The sequence below is a fragment of the Diabrotica undecimpunctata genome, chromosome 3 (assembly GCF_040954645.1).
Source record: "Diabrotica undecimpunctata isolate CICGRU chromosome 3, icDiaUnde3, whole genome shotgun sequence".
NCBI classification, from domain to species: domain Eukaryota; kingdom Metazoa; phylum Arthropoda; class Insecta; order Coleoptera; family Chrysomelidae; genus Diabrotica; species Diabrotica undecimpunctata.
In genome coordinates this window covers 160,596,609-160,615,257 of record NC_092805.1, presented here as the reverse complement: position 1 = coordinate 160,615,257, position 18,649 = coordinate 160,596,609, and the positions used below count along the sequence as shown (strand labels likewise).

The 18,649-nt window shown below is 34.7% G+C and overlaps 1 protein-coding gene across 2 annotated transcripts in view; it reads right to left on the bottom strand.

The window, feature by feature from the left end:
* Positions 1-18,649, bottom strand: part of crp (transcription factor cropped) — a 231,810-nt gene that overhangs the window by 178,607 nt on the left and 34,554 nt on the right. The gene's annotated exons all lie outside the window — the stretch shown is intronic.

Below are 18,649 nucleotides of genomic sequence, written 5' to 3'. Positions count from 1 at the left end.
AACGTATCAGATAATTTCGAATAATCGTGATAAACCAAGTTAAAATCTTTTTCGGTAATATCCCGGTATATTATTCAATGAAACCAGTTATAACTGTTATCTTTATCCGGATTTACATTACACATAACACGGTGTGGTGTAAAAACAATAACAGCTGATAGATAAACCGACGCTTATTATGAATTCCTTGAATTTTATTGTTGTGTACATATTATGTACTTCAAGTGGATAATCATACAAATATAATATCGCCCGATAACAGGATGATTTGGTTGGCGACTGATAAAATATTGTAAATCTCACTCAAAAAAATAAGGGAGTAGAAGAAACATCGTTCAATACAACAAAGTACAAGTATTATATCGCATAAATACGATGTTACTTAATTTAGATTACTAAACCAAGCAGAAGAGGATAAAAGAAACTGTCCTTGGTGTCCTCAGCTAAATCAGTGGATGTCCACTTATTAGACATGTAAATAATATCAATTTACCATGCAGAAAAGCTACAGTGTCCTTTATGGGATACTAATAGCATTTCATCACTCATCATTTAAAATATTGCTGGACATAGATCTCCCTCTACTTGCTTCTACGTACATAATATCTTCGCTCTGACTACAAGATTTGCCATCATCTGGGTTTTAGACATATTGATTTTCAATCCCCCTTCTATAGCATTGTTCTATAAATACATAGAAAAAGGTTAATAGTCCCACGTGAAGAAACAAAACTACTACTATTATTCCCAATCATTTAAATCAAGTTTTTTAATTTACTATATTGTAAAACGCTATAAAAAGAAAACCAAATGTGAACATACATTGGTTTAGAAGTATCACTCAATCATTAAAATAGCCTCAGAACAATATTCCTCATTTGCTGCTAATTTTTGTCAAATTCTCCTGATAATAAATTATTAAAGTATCTTTTCATCCCTATGACATCAATTTTTGTGCAATTATTTTTGTCTGGGATATACAATATATCCTGATCAAAAATATTGCAGTTCCTTTGTTCTATGGCCATTTTATATATGTTTTTTTTTTTACTTCCCTAATCCTACACATTTTTAAACGTTCTAGTTTATGTTACAGGGTCTAATTTTTAACAGGGTCTAATTTTTAAGATCTTTGTCAGATCTATTTCCTTGTCACCCCTTATGCAATTTTCTCTCGACATTAATTTTTCACTGGGTCTCCAAATTCTTAAGTTTTTTTGAGTTACTTCATTCTAGTTCATTCTTTCTTCCGTATTTTCCCTAGATAAACCTTTCTCATATTTTAACATCATCCATTTAAGCAGAACAAGGCATAAGGAACTTATCTTCTTGTCTAGAAAGATAAAAGGATTTTTGACATTTTGAGAAAAATCGGAAGTTCAAAAATTTGGCTATTAAATTAAGGTTCTTCAGTCCATAAAATTTAAGTTTAATAATATAATATTGATAAAAATGATGTAAAAAAATAGAATTTCAACGAAGTTACTGGCTCAAAAGAAAAAAAAGTTGAATTAGTCCTAATTCCCAAGTGTTTATACATATGAATGAAGTTTTTATTGTTCATTATGAACATATTCTTTATGTTTTACGTTTTTGAATAGATTAGTTTTTATAGTTATTCTAATAAATTCATGATAATAAAGTAGAAAGCAATGCAGAGTTTAGTCTCCTAATTAAAGTTTATTTTGTGCGTCACTGATTAGAAATTTGATTCATGTTGGTTATCTTAATTTTACACACAACTTACACCATTCAAAACAACTGGAATGATAGCATTCATCTTAAAAGCATACACAGCAAATATTTCCAAATTAAATATGACATTTAAGATTAGTATTAAAAGGAGTGGCAGTATTAACTTTTTCAAAAGGTTATTAATCGAAATATCTTCTTTTTCTTTGTTCTCTCAAATTCGGCTGCTCAACACCGGACACATTGCAGCCAATAGGCTGCTATTAAGTCTTATGCAAGTTCTGCTATAATATAAGCTCTACGCCAACACCCGATAGAGCTTTTTGTTGTCCCTGATATACCCAGTATTCTTGTATCAAGGCGACATGGAACCTTTTCATAACGGCAGTAAGTTCTGGCGAATCTGACTTACTATGCTGAAGGTTCGCATTTAGAACCCTGATTTGGATCATTGAGATCCATTTGGAATAGAGACAGAGTTCGCAACCACCTTTATCAGTCTGCTCGTTCCTGTTACCTTTTTATTTGTAGAAGAAGAAGTCACTTATTTCTCAGTCCTCTTCTGGTCTATATTTTTCTTTTGTCTCCGTGTCCATTTTATTCCCATGTGCGCCAATATCATGCCAAGCTTAACCTCCTTATGACTGGAATACTTGACAGCTTGTACTCAGTTTAGATCTGACCTATTGCACAATCCTAGACTAAAATGGAGCAACTTTCAGTTTAGATTTGTAAGTGGATTCTTTATTGCTATTGCAGATATTTCAAACGGTAGAGTGTCTGAATATAACGCAGAAAGTCCGGTTTCATACCTAAATATGTTTAAATTGTCGAAAGTCCCAGGTCAGCAATAAGATGAATGAACACTTCATAAAACAAAGAGTAATACAAGCCGTTGAAGCCGTAGCAGTGGTCCTACGATTTTGGATACTGTAGACCCAAGACATGTCAAACTACAATGCTACACAGTATGCTCTTCTTATTAAAGTGTCATCTCCGCCACGGAGGTTGGCTACTCTTATCTTTAAGGTCGCTGCACAAGAACAATTGTATTGAATGCAACCGCACTATTCTCCGAGATTTCTCACCAGGACATTCTTCGTCCTATGCGTTTACTTTGAATCTTGCCCTGCATTATCAACTGTAGGATGTTGTATATTTTACCACGGGTTGTATGTCCCAAATGTTGTTTTTCTTACATTGACGGTATACAATATAATTGACAGCATAAAGAGAAAGATTTGAAGATGAAGAGCAAAATGAACACAGACGTATACAAAATAGATTCATTAATAAACAACAAAACATATGCACAAACTATTTTCCGACCGAAAACCATACGAAAACATAAAAATTAATCGACGAAATAGGTCGTAAGCTTCCTGAAACTGCTAATAAAACCACTATACGATAATCTCTGCCCTCAAATTTCTGTACATTGAGAAATTCCTACTTGGAGCGCATGAAACAGAAGATCTTCTAACCTAAAGCTTTCTGAAGGTAAAAGCAATGACCACATACATTCTATTTATTTATCGTATGGCAATTAACAACACATTTAGAACAAAATTGCAAACACTAGTGATATAGGTATATGACAAACTTTAAATAGAAACATCAAGTGTATTAATATAATCAATTGACTCTGAAGTTGCAAACAGGAAGTCTTCAGGGCTACCATTGTAGGATCTTGAGGGACACTCTTCAATAATGTGGTCGATAGTTTGGTTCTCCCCACAGTCACATTGAGGAGACAGGTTCTTTCCCCATTTATGTAGCATGTATGCACATCTGCCATGTCTGGTTCGGATCCTATTTAGAGTGGACCATGTTTTGCGTGAAGATCAAAACCTGGTGGCTAGTGGGTAATGCAGGGCATGTTATTTTGCCATGAGTTCCATTCTTGGGACCATGCATTCGTGATGTTGAACTCCTCATGTATCATTCTTGCCGTTTTCATTGGTGGTTTTCTAGAACGGAGACGGGTATTTAGTGCATCCTCGGTATCTTGGTGGATCGGCAGGTTTATATTGTTCATGATCTTTTTGTATTCAAGTGTAAGTGCGTCAACTCATCGTAAATGTGGAGGTGGGATGTGACTTAATACTGGAACATTCGGTCGTTGAGCATGCTATCTATTAGGCGTGCTATTGGTTTACAGGGGATTGCACGGAGAATTTTGTATATAAGGCTCTCTCTCCATACTGTATCGTAAGCTGCCGAGAGATCAATTAATGACGCTGAAGTTTTAAGCCTTCTTTGGAAACCCGCTTCGATGTAGGTGGTGAGTGACATTACCTGGTCCGTGTAGCTTCGTTCTGGTCGAAAACCTGCTTGTTCGACTGGGATCACCTGGAACAGTTCTGTACTGATTCTATTACATATAAGCCTCCTTAATAGTTTGTAGATGGCAGAGAGAAGCGCAATTGGTCTGTAGTTTTTTAGGTTGTCGGCGGGTTTGCCTGGCTTTAGGAGCCAGCCAAACTTTTGTATACTTGCCATAATTTATTAGGAATTGAGGGTGAATATTATCATATCCTGGTGCTTTTGCTGGCTTAACGTCTTTAAGAGCCTCTGATATGTCTTCGCTGGTGAAGGGGAGGCTAAATGCATAAAAGGCAAAGTGCATTCATTAGCTAATTAATTCTAATTAGCTAATGAATGCACTTCGCAATATCTTTCTATCGAATTACTTAATTTCCTTTACTAATTTTACTAGTAACATGCGTTTTTGTTTCTAGTTTTTCTAATTATTTCCCATAATATCGAGAAAACACGTAAGTATTTTGCGCTTTTGCACATTAAGTACGAGACTGATTTTACTAGTTTATGCTTGATAAATAAGGTAAAGCTTCTTAAAGCAAGGTAATCAAACATTGTAATAAACAACGATTAATAATGTGAAATATGTATTACGAGTATGGCTACTTTATACACACTGCAATACTCATTACCCATCTTCAAAAACAGCTACTCCATTGCTGTATATATCCCCCTTCGCGGTTGTTGCGCTCATGCTGTTTAAATATCTTGACCCCGAACAATACAGCTGATAGATAAGACTGGTTTGTTACATAACCTTCTTTTTATTAATAGACTGAATATTTGGTAGATTTAAATAATTCGATAAACAAATGAATATAAATATTCAACCTCATTAACGAATCGTTCTCGAAGTTGAAAAATTTTCGATGGTGACACCAATGCCGCGTGGAAACTCACCGGAAGCATTTTAACGAATAAATTAACATACGCAACGGTGTGTTTTTAAGAAAGTGGAGTCGCGATCCGGGATTTTAAACAAAAATCTAAAAAGTTTTGACGAGTATGTTTCGTTAGAACGACGTACAATTTTATAAAACTTTAAAAATAATATTTAGTAGCAAAGCAGGACAAAATTTGGCCAATCTTCTTTCCGGCGCGTCTATATAAAGAATGCCTTGCTATAATCTGAAAACTGTTTCGCATGTTTTATATAAAAAATTTGAAGATACAAAATGCAGTTCCCATTTCCCATTCAGCAACCAAGGATTATAATCTACTACACTCGGTTTGAAAATTAATGATAGCAGTTTTTATAACACTACTGGTAATTTCCAAGGGTCAAACAGTGACGTAAAGAAGCAACAAATAAAAGAAGCCGAAGAAGAAAATGGGTTCAGAGCGAGAAACTTGTATGGATAGCATTTTTACCTTAAAACAAGTAGTAACGAAAACATTGGAATACGATCTCCAGGCCCACTCAGTATTTGTGAACCTAGCTAAGGCTTATAACAGCGTGCCGCTTTCTAAACAGTGGACCGGATTGGAGTTTATGTATACAATAAAACTATATGGGAAACAAGACTACAGGGTATCTTTAAAGTCTGTAACGTCCACTGATAGATATGAGTAAACATATATAAAGGGTAACGTTCATTGATAGGCATGAGTCTGTCAAACATATATACAGGTCAGGTGGAACATATATACAGGGCATAGTCAAAAGTATGTGACTACAAGAACACTACAGGGTATTGTCAATAACTGGGAAACTGGAATTATATTGTAAAATGTTTTTAATGACATAGTTTGCCCCATTTCTGTGTTTTATTTTTTTTTTTCAAAAAATAGACAGCCAATGATTTTATAGGGGAAAATCCTAAAAGTCCTTTACAGGGGAAACACTTGTTAAGTCCATGTAGACAAATAAAAAACAATTAATACCAGTAACATGCGATATAAATTTAAAAAAACTAAAGCGTAAACCAACAACCAATATCACAAATTGTATTCTTTTTATTGTCGATTAATAAGACGTATTTTAACATAAGCACAGTGTTCCAGAAATGAACATATTGTTTTTAAAATATAAAATAAAAATGTAATTTTTAGACCTTTCTTAGTGTAGAATAAGTAAAATAGTCACTTTATTAAGTTTGCTCGGGACATTCGACTCATTGGCGCCACAGCCTCTTAAATATTTTTTCACACCTAAATAAAAGGGGACTGATCTTCACTTTTACGCATCAAGTAGTATTTTATCAGTTCGTTCTCACACATCGCCCTTGAGGCATGTGCATTTTAAACACTCTCAATTCATGTATAAAATATTTCTCTACGCCGAAATCGGGCATTTTTCTCATAAATACGGTTTTCTCTTTTACGTGTGATAAAGAAAGAATTATTTGATATTGTACAGTCAGCTACGGCAGTATTGAGGCTTCTTTACTCTAAAAATAGTTAATTATAAGTCGATAAACTTAAAGTGAATTTTATTTCTCTGGAGCTATATTTGCTCACATTAACAATCCTTATCCTTCAACGGTCACTGAAGAACCAAACCTATGGAGATACATCCAATCAAAAGTCCTTTGAAGTAAGGCTTGGAATCAAAAGATTTCCAACCCTCGAATGTAGGGAGCCAGTTATAAGGCCCCCTCACACAGATTAATTCAGGAGAACATTTTTAAGCTTTAAAAATATTCTCCTGAACAAAACCAAAAATTTATTTTTGGTTTTAGTCAAAGTCAAGTTATTTTCCTGTGGTCTTCAATTGATATAGATAATATAGAGACAGTTGAAGCTAAGTTATTAAATTGGTTCGGACATCTACAGCGAATGGCCGAAGAGAGACGGCTAAATAAAGTTTGGGAATGGACGCCATCTAAAATAAGAAAAAGAGGAAGATCGAAATAATAATAGTAGTCTCCCGTTTTATACCGCTGTCGCGGCTTTGGGAGTATAGCAGGGTAGTCTGCTTGCGAGGCCAGCATCCTACCGCTTGCGCTACGCAGGCCCATGGAAGATCGAAATACTCCTGGAAAATAGATGTCGATGAAGTAATGGCAAGCATAGACCTAACACAACAAGATTGTTTGGATAGAAGACGCTGGAGGCTAGGATGCGAGGGGCGGCGCCAGTCGTAATACTAATCGCATGAGCGGATGATATCTTCTTCTCAATGTGGGTTCTGAGTGTACTTTTCCACATTTCATCCTTTGGTAGGTTTTAAACAAATAACAGTGACGTAAAGTGAGCAAAGGAAATTACAAGAATGGACAATATACGAAAACATGGTTAAGAAAGAGTATAAACGCATGGATGAAATACATAAAGAAATGAAATTAAACGTTATTGACACTCCTGATATATTTGAACGTTACACTTGTTTGAAAATTTTAAAATTACTCCGTTTTCAACACGATTTTAACTCGTGACGTCTCGAAACGCATACTCATTATCATTACACTCCACTATCCAGACAAATATACACAACAATAATTTGAATATACTGCATTTTCGTGCATTAGCCTAATTTGGTTTTCTTCCTTTATGCCTTGTTTACTAACCGTCCGAGACAGGCAATTTGCACTTGATCTGAAGCCATAATTTTTCAATTCACAACCTTGTCGTGTCTCTATTATCATTCAATGTACCGTTTATGTTGAAATCAATTAGATATAATTTATTAATCTTTATTATTGTTATTGATCGAAACGGAAACGACTATAATCAAAGAAAATGGCCGACGAGGGTGGTCTTAAATGGATTTTTAACCTTCTTTGTTTGTTATTTTATTCAATGAATAAGCCGCTTTGTATATGATAAACTGTTACAGGGGTGAATATATACCGACCGTTTCAAGACAGCTTTAGACATTTTGTAGTCTTTTAAATTTTTTTAAAATCTTTTGTTTATAACTTTTTTGTACATATATCTGGAAAATAGTTTAGAAAATTATATAATTCCTTTTATCTTAGTTTTTTGGAGACAATCTTTATCAAATATAACGCTTGCCTCATGTTTTTAAAGAGTTGGTAATAAAATATTTCTGATTCTGAAATATTACTACTACAGGGTTCCCATCAAAAACTTCCATATAAAACTCCATGCAACATTTATGAAATGTAATAAAGTAGGAGAAATAGTTAATGGTAGAGATGTAATATCTTTCATAAAAATAGATAGGCTTAGATAGATGGGCTGAACATGTGTCAAGATCAAATAAAAATTACCTACCCAGACGAACTCTATTAGCAGCACCAATAGGAAACAGGAGTAGAGGTAGACCAAAAGTCTGAGATGGAAAGATGGTGTGGACGAGGACGCGTGAAAGATCGGCGCAGCAAACTGGCAACTGTTGGCGATGAATAGAAACGACTGGGGAAGGTCGAGGTCGAGTACTAGGGCTGTAGCACCACTACTCATGATGATGATGAATAAAGTAGAAGATAATAATAAACTTCATTAATCGAGGTTAGCGATCACAATCTTTCGTTCTATCGTAATCATAATAACAATACAGCATTGGTGGTCAAACTTCATTTGGATCGAAACTTTGCTTCAACCGGTACTTAAACTTTTTCCTCGCTGTGACGCTCATCCTTGTCCGCTGGAACTTTTTCAGCCTTTCCTTTATGCGCTTAATCACAGTCTTGCTTATCACTAATTCTTCTTCATCATCGGAAGTATCAGTAGTTAAAATATCTACGACTGTTTTGTTTATTTGTTCGTCGTTCATTCTTCGATGGTCACTGCAAGCTGATTTACCGCATAGTAAGAAAAGGATGATGAAAGCTAGGTGCCGCCTGATATCCGGAATGGAGCCTACCTTTAGCTCCCACCTAGTCGTGCTGACCACACAAAATAAGCGACCAGAATTATTCCACTACGACAAGGTTGCACTGTTCTCGTAAAGGACATTTTACTTTTATGCCGTAACTATTTCGTTCTAGGACTTTTTTAATTAGATATTCTGAGTGCAAACTGAATACACAGGGTCTTTCAACACAGACTTCAAAACTTTGATACTTGGTATTGGCCATTGTAAAATTGGCAGTCATTTATTCAGTCTTTTTTATTAAATCACCACAGATGGATATAGTGTACAACAAAAGATGCAAATCGTCCTACCGAGAGGACTATTCGAAGTGTGGTGGATAAATTTGAATCAACTGGTTCATTAAACAATCAGCCAACACCCGTATGTCGACGAAACGCAAGATGTGCCGAAAATATCGCTGCTGTCCGTGAGGATGTGCAGGAAAATCAAAGGCAGTCGATTTCGCGTCGCTCATAAGAACTCAGCTTTTCACAAGCCACAACTTGGCGAATTTTGTGTCGTGACTTGGGTCCGCACCCGTACAAAATTCAACTGACCCAGGAACTGACGGTAAACGGCCATAAAAACGACGTGTGTTTCTGAATAGGATCTGGAGCAGTCTGAAATTGACCTAATTTTTAATCAAGATGAGATCCAAGAGTATCCAATGGATCCCAAAAAAGACTGACTGGCGCGTCATCAGTCCATATTTCTTTGAGAGCGGCGTTGGCCAGGCCATCACCGTCAGCGGCGAGCGCTATAGGTCGATGTTTACCAACTTCTTTTGAATTGGGTGATATGGACACCAATGACATGTAGCGTCGCACATAGTTTCAACTGTGCGACGCTACGTGTCACACAACTCATACCATTGTACATTTGCACGCGCAATTTGATGACATCTCATCTCACGTGGAGGTGATGTGATCTGGCCACCGAGATCATGCGATTTGACCCAGTTACACTATTTCTCCTAGCGTTTCCTGAAGTTGCAGGTCTATCCGAATAAGCCACAAACCACAGCGGCCCTCAAATCCAACAATACTTATGCCATCGGTCAAATTCCACGTGATTTATGCGCTTTATTAAAGACCCCTGCAAGTGTTAATAGTAAGAATAATAACAGCTTTACTGAAACATTAGTTTTGTCTCAGATTATTTAGAAACTAAAAATACGATATAAAACGGAAAGTGTCGGTGAAAACAATAAAACACTTATTTGGCCTAAAAAATAAAGCAATAAGCAAGAAAAAACGAACTGAACCTTCATTTCCTTTCGATCATAAAGAATTCGATTGTAAAGGTAAACAAATAATGGTTTATTGCCATTTCTTTACTTCTTTTCGCACTAAATTGAAGTCTGAGAGACAGACCACCAGTTATTTGATTAGAGTACATCGTGGGCGCAACAACACAGTGCCAATCGACAAATACAATCACGTGATCCAATTTCTCTCTCCGATATTCATCACCATTTATAGACATCTCTTAGTATACTTCTTATAAGGAGAAATAAACAACGTCTAGATACTTTTACTTGTCGACTGGTCGGCAAACTACTTATTACACTGTTCAATTATATAAACTCGATTTTATGTCTGCCTTGCGGTTCGAAATTGCTTTCGATAAATGAATTTTGGGTAGAGTGATGATAGGACGTAGTTGTGTTAGCCACAATCTGGAGATAATAAGTATACCAAACTAGATATTAAAATAGATTATTAGTATTTAATATACGAATTGAAAAATTAACAACAAAAAGTGATTATCCCCTTACATAGAGGACATAATACAATAAATGTATTCCAAATTCTAGTAGTAAACTTAGTTGCTAGCTAGTATGTCCTGAAAGTTTTGGCAATGTATTGGCTTTAATTTTAACGAAAACAAAATAATATTAAGTTGCCTTTGGAAACAAAAGTTTCTTTACTTTGTTTACTGTCAATTGAGACTTATTTATCTTGAAGTTTTCGCTTTAAGATGTCGTAGAAATTAGAAATAAGAAAAAGTATCTACAATAGCGGAGTGCGAGCAGGGAAAATACCATGTCGTGAATCTCCCAAAAAGTGGAAGACCACGTGCAGTTAGTGCATAGAGGTCAGAGAGATTGGTAAGAAGAGCAAAAAACAGGTTAGAATGCCAACGAGGAGACTGATAGATTATCTAAGAGTACGATATCGTTGGAATTGAGGAGGAATGGTCTTAAACATCGAAAGAGACGTAAGTACCCTAAATACTCTCAATCGCAACTCCTTCATATACCAAGATGCTGTCGTCAACTGAGGCAGGTACACTTTGCCAATGAAAAAATCATTTTTTGTGCACAATTTCTAACGGGGGTTTATCCCGACCTTTTGTGGGAAGAGCAAGGGGTGAAGTTTTGAAAAGTCAAAACTATATTGATAAATGCCTTTCCAAATTCTTCAGTTTGTCCACGAACCTCATGCTAATGACGATATGGTTTGGCCAGACCTAGCAACATGCCATTACACAAGAGACACTCGAAACTGACTTCAACAACACAACATACCTTTTGTTCCCAAAAAAGATAATCCTCTAAACTAATTAATTTTGAACAAACCAATTTCAAATACGAAATACAAAAGAATTGTCAGAACTTCTCTTTTAATTGCGAGATCTATTAAAATATTCACTTCTAAAATACGGCGTAGTAATTTTTTCGTCCTTTTCCGTCGAAGTTAAAAACTTTTTAGAAGGTCATTAATCCTCGACCCCAAAAATAATATTTCGATCAATAGAACTTTAACGTTTGGTTTCCTTTTACGTAAAACTAGAATGCGTGCCTTCCAGTGTCACACCTTAGGGGTGGTTAGTGGCGTCCAATAAATTGTTAAAAAAAATCAAAATATGATTTAGTAACAGCGATAAAGAAGCAAAGAAGAAAAAAATTGAATTAACACAAGTACATTGTATATTATAGAAAATATTAAACGTAATGATTAAAATATTATATTAAACATAAATGTTACTAATTAAATTTTTACAGAAAGTCCTGTACTTTTACTGTTCATCTAATTTAATGGGTTACTACTTACTAATCTTTAATCTTTTATTCTTCACGTACTTCTGATATCTTTCATATTTTTTTATTGTTTGACTAAAATTCAAGAATTCAAATGCTCGTTTAAATAATTTATCCATTTAAGTCTCACTTCCATACCTCTATTCAACCAATCTGTTGCCCAACTTGTTTCCGTCTCTGGACTGCGATAAAAAATTCAGGAACAAGTTAGCTACATATTTAACAAAATTATGAAAGTGTAAATATCGCCAGATGAATAATAAAGATGTGTTATGTTAGTACCTGCAGATAAAACACAGGACATTTTTAATATTGCACAAACGTTATTTTAAACAATGGTTAAACTGTAGGTCCCGTATATATGTGTCCAGTCCACTTAGTGATAGAGAACACGCAACAACGGCTGGAAGGACGAAGAGAAGCTCTTGAAACAAATTTTATGCCTTTAATATGGAATCGACATTATCGAGCAATGGGGAAATAGATGGAAATGCAGAGTTAGATGGGCATAACTGACATAGAAGGAGTCTAGATGTAGTGGCACCATTTGATGCCAAAATTAGAGAGCATATCGATGGTGCATGCTGTAAACGCCAAAGAGCGTAAAACCCTAAAAAATTGGAAATTGAAATTTTAGCTTTTTCTGAAAGACTGAGCAGAAATACAGATCCCGGCCCAAAAGTCGTATCTTACAAATGAATATACAGCTGTAGCTGTATGTTAAAACGTGTTACAATTTAGTTTTTTATGCGTCCTGTAAGATTCATAGTTTGAGGGTTACGCCCTTTGGCCTTTACACCGTCGATATGTTAAGATGGTAACGATGTAATTAGAGAAACCTCGCATACTGATAAGGGCAAAAATAGTGATGATGACGATTGAAATTTCATTAATGAATGAGTAAATCTTGATGTGTCCGTAATCAATTTCTTTTGTTCTTCCTTTTCTTTATCGGATACCGAACCGATATCCCACGATTCAGCATTTCAGCGCAATTTTCGGATTAAAATGTTTATTCCAACTGCGTTCAACTGTATGCAATAATTATTTTAAATATTGTTTTTCTAGCTTCTATATCCCCCCGAAAATAGCGTTTGATCCGTTCCTTTCGACTTCACGGTTTTGGTTATGATGATGATGGATCGATTGCATTTTAATATTTTATATGTAAATCAGAATGTACGGCGAATGGAATATTCAAAACAAAACACCTGCAATATTTGGTAATTTCCCACTTCAACTATAGATATTTTCAAATTTCTTATTCCGCACGCTATGGAATACATTATTGAAACGGTAATACGATACAAAATCTGTTTCCAAACAATATGTACAGTCGCTACTAACATAGCCTACTTACTAATCTTTAATTAATTCATTTTTACCATAATCTTCGCATTTTTTTAAACAACTGAACTGATAACGAAGGTTCATTTTATGTTAAATTTATATTACTCTCTTAAAACTAACATTTTTTATTATATATACTTATATTGTTTATTTTATTTTCTTGAACCTTAAATTTATATTTTTAAGAAAACTTTCTTGGAAACAGATGCAGTTAAAATTAAATATAATTAAAGACTTTTTATTTTAGTTGACATTTCGACAGATAGTCGAAACTACATCTAAAATTTATTGATTTTTTTATCAGTCTTACAAAAAATTAATAAAAACTTACCATAAACAACCAAAAACTTACTATAAACATACAACTGAACCTATTCTCAAGAATGTTTTCTCAAAAATATAAACTTAAAGGAAAAAGGAGTACGATCGTCAATTTAGATATAATATGTAGTTCACGGGAATAAAAGAAAGGGTACTTGCTACTTCATCCTTTATTAAAGAAGACGTTTCGTATAAGAATCCATACACATCATCAGTTTTCCATGTTTGTTTTCCTTTTACTCCTTTTTCTAAATCGATAAGTTATTCTCAACCCCCTTCTTTTCTTTATCGCCTTTTTATACAATTATTAAATAGCACAAGCTTACCATTTCTATACATACTGTTTATAAATATGTAAATTAATATATCACTTTCTTTGTCTTACACTTTTTCATAAAAAAGATAAATAATTAGGGCTCCTTTGTTAGTTTACCTGGTATTAGTTTTTTAAGTCGAAACTATATTAGTTATTTATTTATACATCTCCACCACTTTTCTATTAATAACAGAGAAACAATAGGTTCGATGTACGTGGAATGCTATTAAACTTCTTCCTACGCCGTAATTAAATATTTATTGTTTAAATCAAATATTAAGCCGTGCGTCGTGTGACAATTTGAGAATTTTGTTCCCCTAAACAACGAATTTCTTGAATATCCAATTTGTTTTTCTGTGATTCGAGGTTTCTACTCAGTAATCGGTTCACAATAAACACTTTTTCAAACGAGAGCCGACTTTGTTCTTTCAAATGTATATTATTTATAAAAAACAGTTATTGTGTCCAATGTATTGGTACATAAAAGATATTATTTGTCTTGGTATTAGTATATAAGTTAAAAATTGTACTTTTCAATTATTTGTTGTAGTTTTTCGATTACTTGGTACTTTTTGTTTACATTTTTCTTTGCGTCTTTGATTCATATGGGCTTAGACAAGTAATCAATTAGCTGTTACCATTTTGGTCTGTGGTCCACACAATACCTTACATAATTGTCCTTTAAAGTTATGTACTTTCTACATAGTTCTTCTTCTATTTGCTTACACACAATTCTCTGATGTTAACCTTTTGATAAGTCATCAATTTCCATTGGTTGTTTTTCTTCATGTCTTTTTGGCTCAGTAATGTTTCCTTCTTTCCTGGTACTTAAAAATCTGTAAATGGTTCTTTCACTAACACCTGTCATACCGGAGTATATAGTCCCATATTAGCCGTTGTTAAAGGTTGTTGATGAAGAGAGTCATGAACATTATACTTTTTTCTCTCAGAGAATACGGGTCGTTTTTAAGTTTAGCAGCAACAAATTGAAACGATGATGTCATTTTAACGCATTGACTGCTAACTGATAACATGGACGATATCAAATTCGTCACAATTTCCCTTACTCAGTCGGCAGGTAGGCAGGTAGGTACCCCAAAGATGATTTTTGTCAAACTCCTTAAGTCACTAATAAAGGATTATCCCCTAATGAGACAAAGTATTCTATGAATGTAATAGTATAGCCTTATAAATCCAAAAATAGTACGGCAATAGTTTATGGCCTTGACGGTAACAATTAACCTCTATTTGAAGATTTGGATTTGTAAATGAGCTACCAGTTGCAAACAAATAGACTTTAATAATCTTTAGTTAAACGAGTTTATTACTTTTTCCCACAAGTAGTTCAGGAAGGTATACGATCTCTAAGGGTTATTTAATGGCGACGTCCTAATATAACAGTTGTTCTAATGAATGAAGTGGTGAGTGGTAGTTGCAGAGTGTTATAGTTGGTTGCATAATTAATAGGATTGAATAAATTTACAAATTTACTAATGGTAAGCAATTAAAAAAAGCTTTTTCGTATATTTTACCTTGCCATAAGCCCACAATATTATTTTATGCCTGTTTTTTAGGATGGGGAATGTGGTGGCTATTTCATAATAATTTAGACTCATTTTCGTAGCCAGGAGAATTCAAATCTGTGACAATCCAGACCTACTATATTTTGTCTAAAGATTGACTCATCTTAATAGATAAACGATAGTTACATTCGGTTAACTAAAGTACTGAATAATTGTAAAATCCAAGCATTTACACAACCTTTAATATTAATATACCTGTTCCAACAGCTCATTACTACATTTTTAGTCTGTAATCTTAACATATAAACATACGCTTTTACTTTCGACGATAATTACACTAGATATCCTTAAATGTCACTTTATAATGTCTTACTAATTATTATCGATACGTTTACAAATCCCTAGACCTAGATACGTCGATGTAGTCGGTAAATTTCAAGAATTTTTGCATCAGCTGATCAAAGTATGAGCATACGTGTGAATGGGGTCAACACCGTACATTAGTCGGACCCCATACGAAGTGCATTTTAAATTCACCTTAAACATGCCGACTTTCTAGTTCTGGCACTGATGGTAGGTATGTACAGAGTGAGTCACATAAGAATCTAGCTATATCATCAAACCGTTATTCTATTCTTATAATTGAAAACTGGAAATATAAAATATACTATGTGGTGTTCCTGTTTCGTTTTCATATCTCTTTCGAGATTTATTGAACTGTTTTGAAACCGCCTTAAATAGATAGTGTTGCTAAAGGAGACAGTACTTCTTTTTGTTAGATCAGAACTATTCTGTGCTATACTGAAAAGTGGCATAGTTGAATATGTTTTAAAATCGGAAAATGAACGTGGTTCATGTGAACATTAGTTTTTCTTGTTCATGTACTTGTTGGTTTGTATAGGAGTATTCATCACGATCTTTAGTAGCTTCTACCCATAGTTTAAAGGTTCCCCGTTTGCGACCCTTATAACAATCTATAGGCACAACGAAACCACATTTTCCACAAGCCCAATGAAAATTGAACAACGTCGTTTCACATACATCGCACAGTTCACGAACACCTTGCACCACTCTCTTCCACGCTACAGTTTTATCACCAGTCAAATGCTCTGAATGAGCTTTTTTTTCTTGTACTAACAAATCACAAAACTGATCACCAACTTGTTTTAATAAAAACCTGGACGTTTCTAGATCTAGATCTGCTGACGCATTATCTGCATTAGGGAACCACAACCTGAAATCCTCCTCTGAAGCATCTTTGTGTAGATCAGAAAATCTCGCAATGACAAGTTATCCGCTCTTGGTGTACCTCAATCGTCTAACTGCATAAAATCGGCAAAATATGTTGGCCATATTCTTAGAACGTTGATTGGGAGTCCATCTACATTCTCGACATTTGGCTAATTTCGGTGCAAACTCGAAACATGGACCATCTTGCAAAAAACTCTGCCGTCTTCTTTAACTGCCCCACTGGTGGTTTGCGAAAGGGTTAAGAGTCGCTATCCTCTTAAGCCTAGCTCCCGGAGATCTCCATCATCTATCCACCTAATTCTTGATCTACCTCGTAAACTTCTGCCACAAAGCTTCACAGAGATTGATTTGGACACAACTACGTCTTTGCCAGTTATCACTTTAGCTTTCCTTCATCTTGTTTCTCGAGAACTGATGTTTCTTTGTATATAAGAAAACTAGTCTTAGTAGTGTGAGCTAGAGACTCCTTTTTGTTTTCTGGCTAAGTAAATGTGATTTCATCAAATGTTGAATAGCATAAAATGTTCTGTTTTATGCTATTCAACATATAGGTTTTTTGTGCGCTGGCTCTGATTTCTGAGATATCCTAACCTAAAAATGCAACAATATCGGTTTTTGGCAGATACATAAAATACAAATTGACTGAGCACTGGAATACAGACCCATTCTCCCAGTGCGACAGAGAAAACTGACACAAAGCAGTCCCTGCATCTCTTTCTAATGGTCCAGGTTTATCGACCACGTGACCTTCCCATTGGTCATTTAGTTTACGTGATCGATAAACCCGGCCCATTAGAAAGAGACGCAGAGACTGCTTTGCGTCAGTTTTCTATGTCGTACTGGGGGAACGGGCTGATATTGCAACGATCAGTCTATTACATGTCTATGTTTTTTACCAAAAAGTATAGCCTGTTTTCTGGGTCTCAGGCTTGTCGGCCTGTGTTATCTTCAATTGATTAGAAATTAAATCAGTTATTCTTGATCCCACATATTTGAAATTTTTAACCCTATGAAATCCCTGCCCAACAACATGTAGATAGTTTGTTTCACTCAATAAGGATTCCGACTTGCTTAGATTCCTCAGTCAGGATGAAAAATTATATCTTATATCCTGTTTTCTACTACTGAGCATACCGACGTCAGCATAACAACCAAAGATATGTATCGTGTTATTGAAGACAGTGCAACCTGAATTGCTAAGTAATTTCCTAATAATTTTTTCAATGGTTAAAAAATAGTATACAGAAGAGAGCCTGAATCAGCTCTTCTCTAAGCCTTAGTATTCTCTTCCCCAATCGTCATTTTGCTCTTGATTTCGTTTAGAGTTATTATAATAATGTTTTTCAGTTTACGCGACATTCCTATCTTTTCCATGGTTTTAAAAAGAAAAATAGCCATCTTGAGAAAATTGTTGTCTTCTAAATGTCTTCACTAACCACTCATAAAGTAGTTATGTTAGTATTCCACGCAACATTACGTTGAAGCCGGAATCACTGCAATTATTAATAAACTTTGTGACATTTGTTATAGTTGTTCCCAGTGTTTAGTTAATGAACTATACATGATAGATATGCAGTCTAGAAAATACCTTGAGCGACAAACTCGATTCGCCTTGTACACGTAGACGCAAATCTAAATCTGCACCAATGACAAGATAACATGTGCTTTTGCCAACTTTACGTGCAAGACATGTGATTTAAAGTGAATGAACTCTGGTTGTGTTGCAATTTGTTTCACTTAATTTGAGTTCATCATACAATTTTTGATTAATGTTCAATTTACCGTAAATATCTGTAGACTTGTCCTTTTGTGAGACGGCTCAAGGCGGTGCTTTCATTTTTTAAATATGGCGCGCTGTATGCGTTTAAATGTACAGAAAAATATTTATGCAGTTTATTAGAGCTACATTGAAGCGAAAAAAAAACGAGGAAAAATAACTAGCGAGAAGTTAAGAGAAATATTAACAAAATTGGAAAGGATGAACACTACAATGTTGTGTAAAAATTTTACAGGTTTAGAAATAATTCTGAACACAGCTTCCTGAGATATTAACTAAAAAATATAAGCAA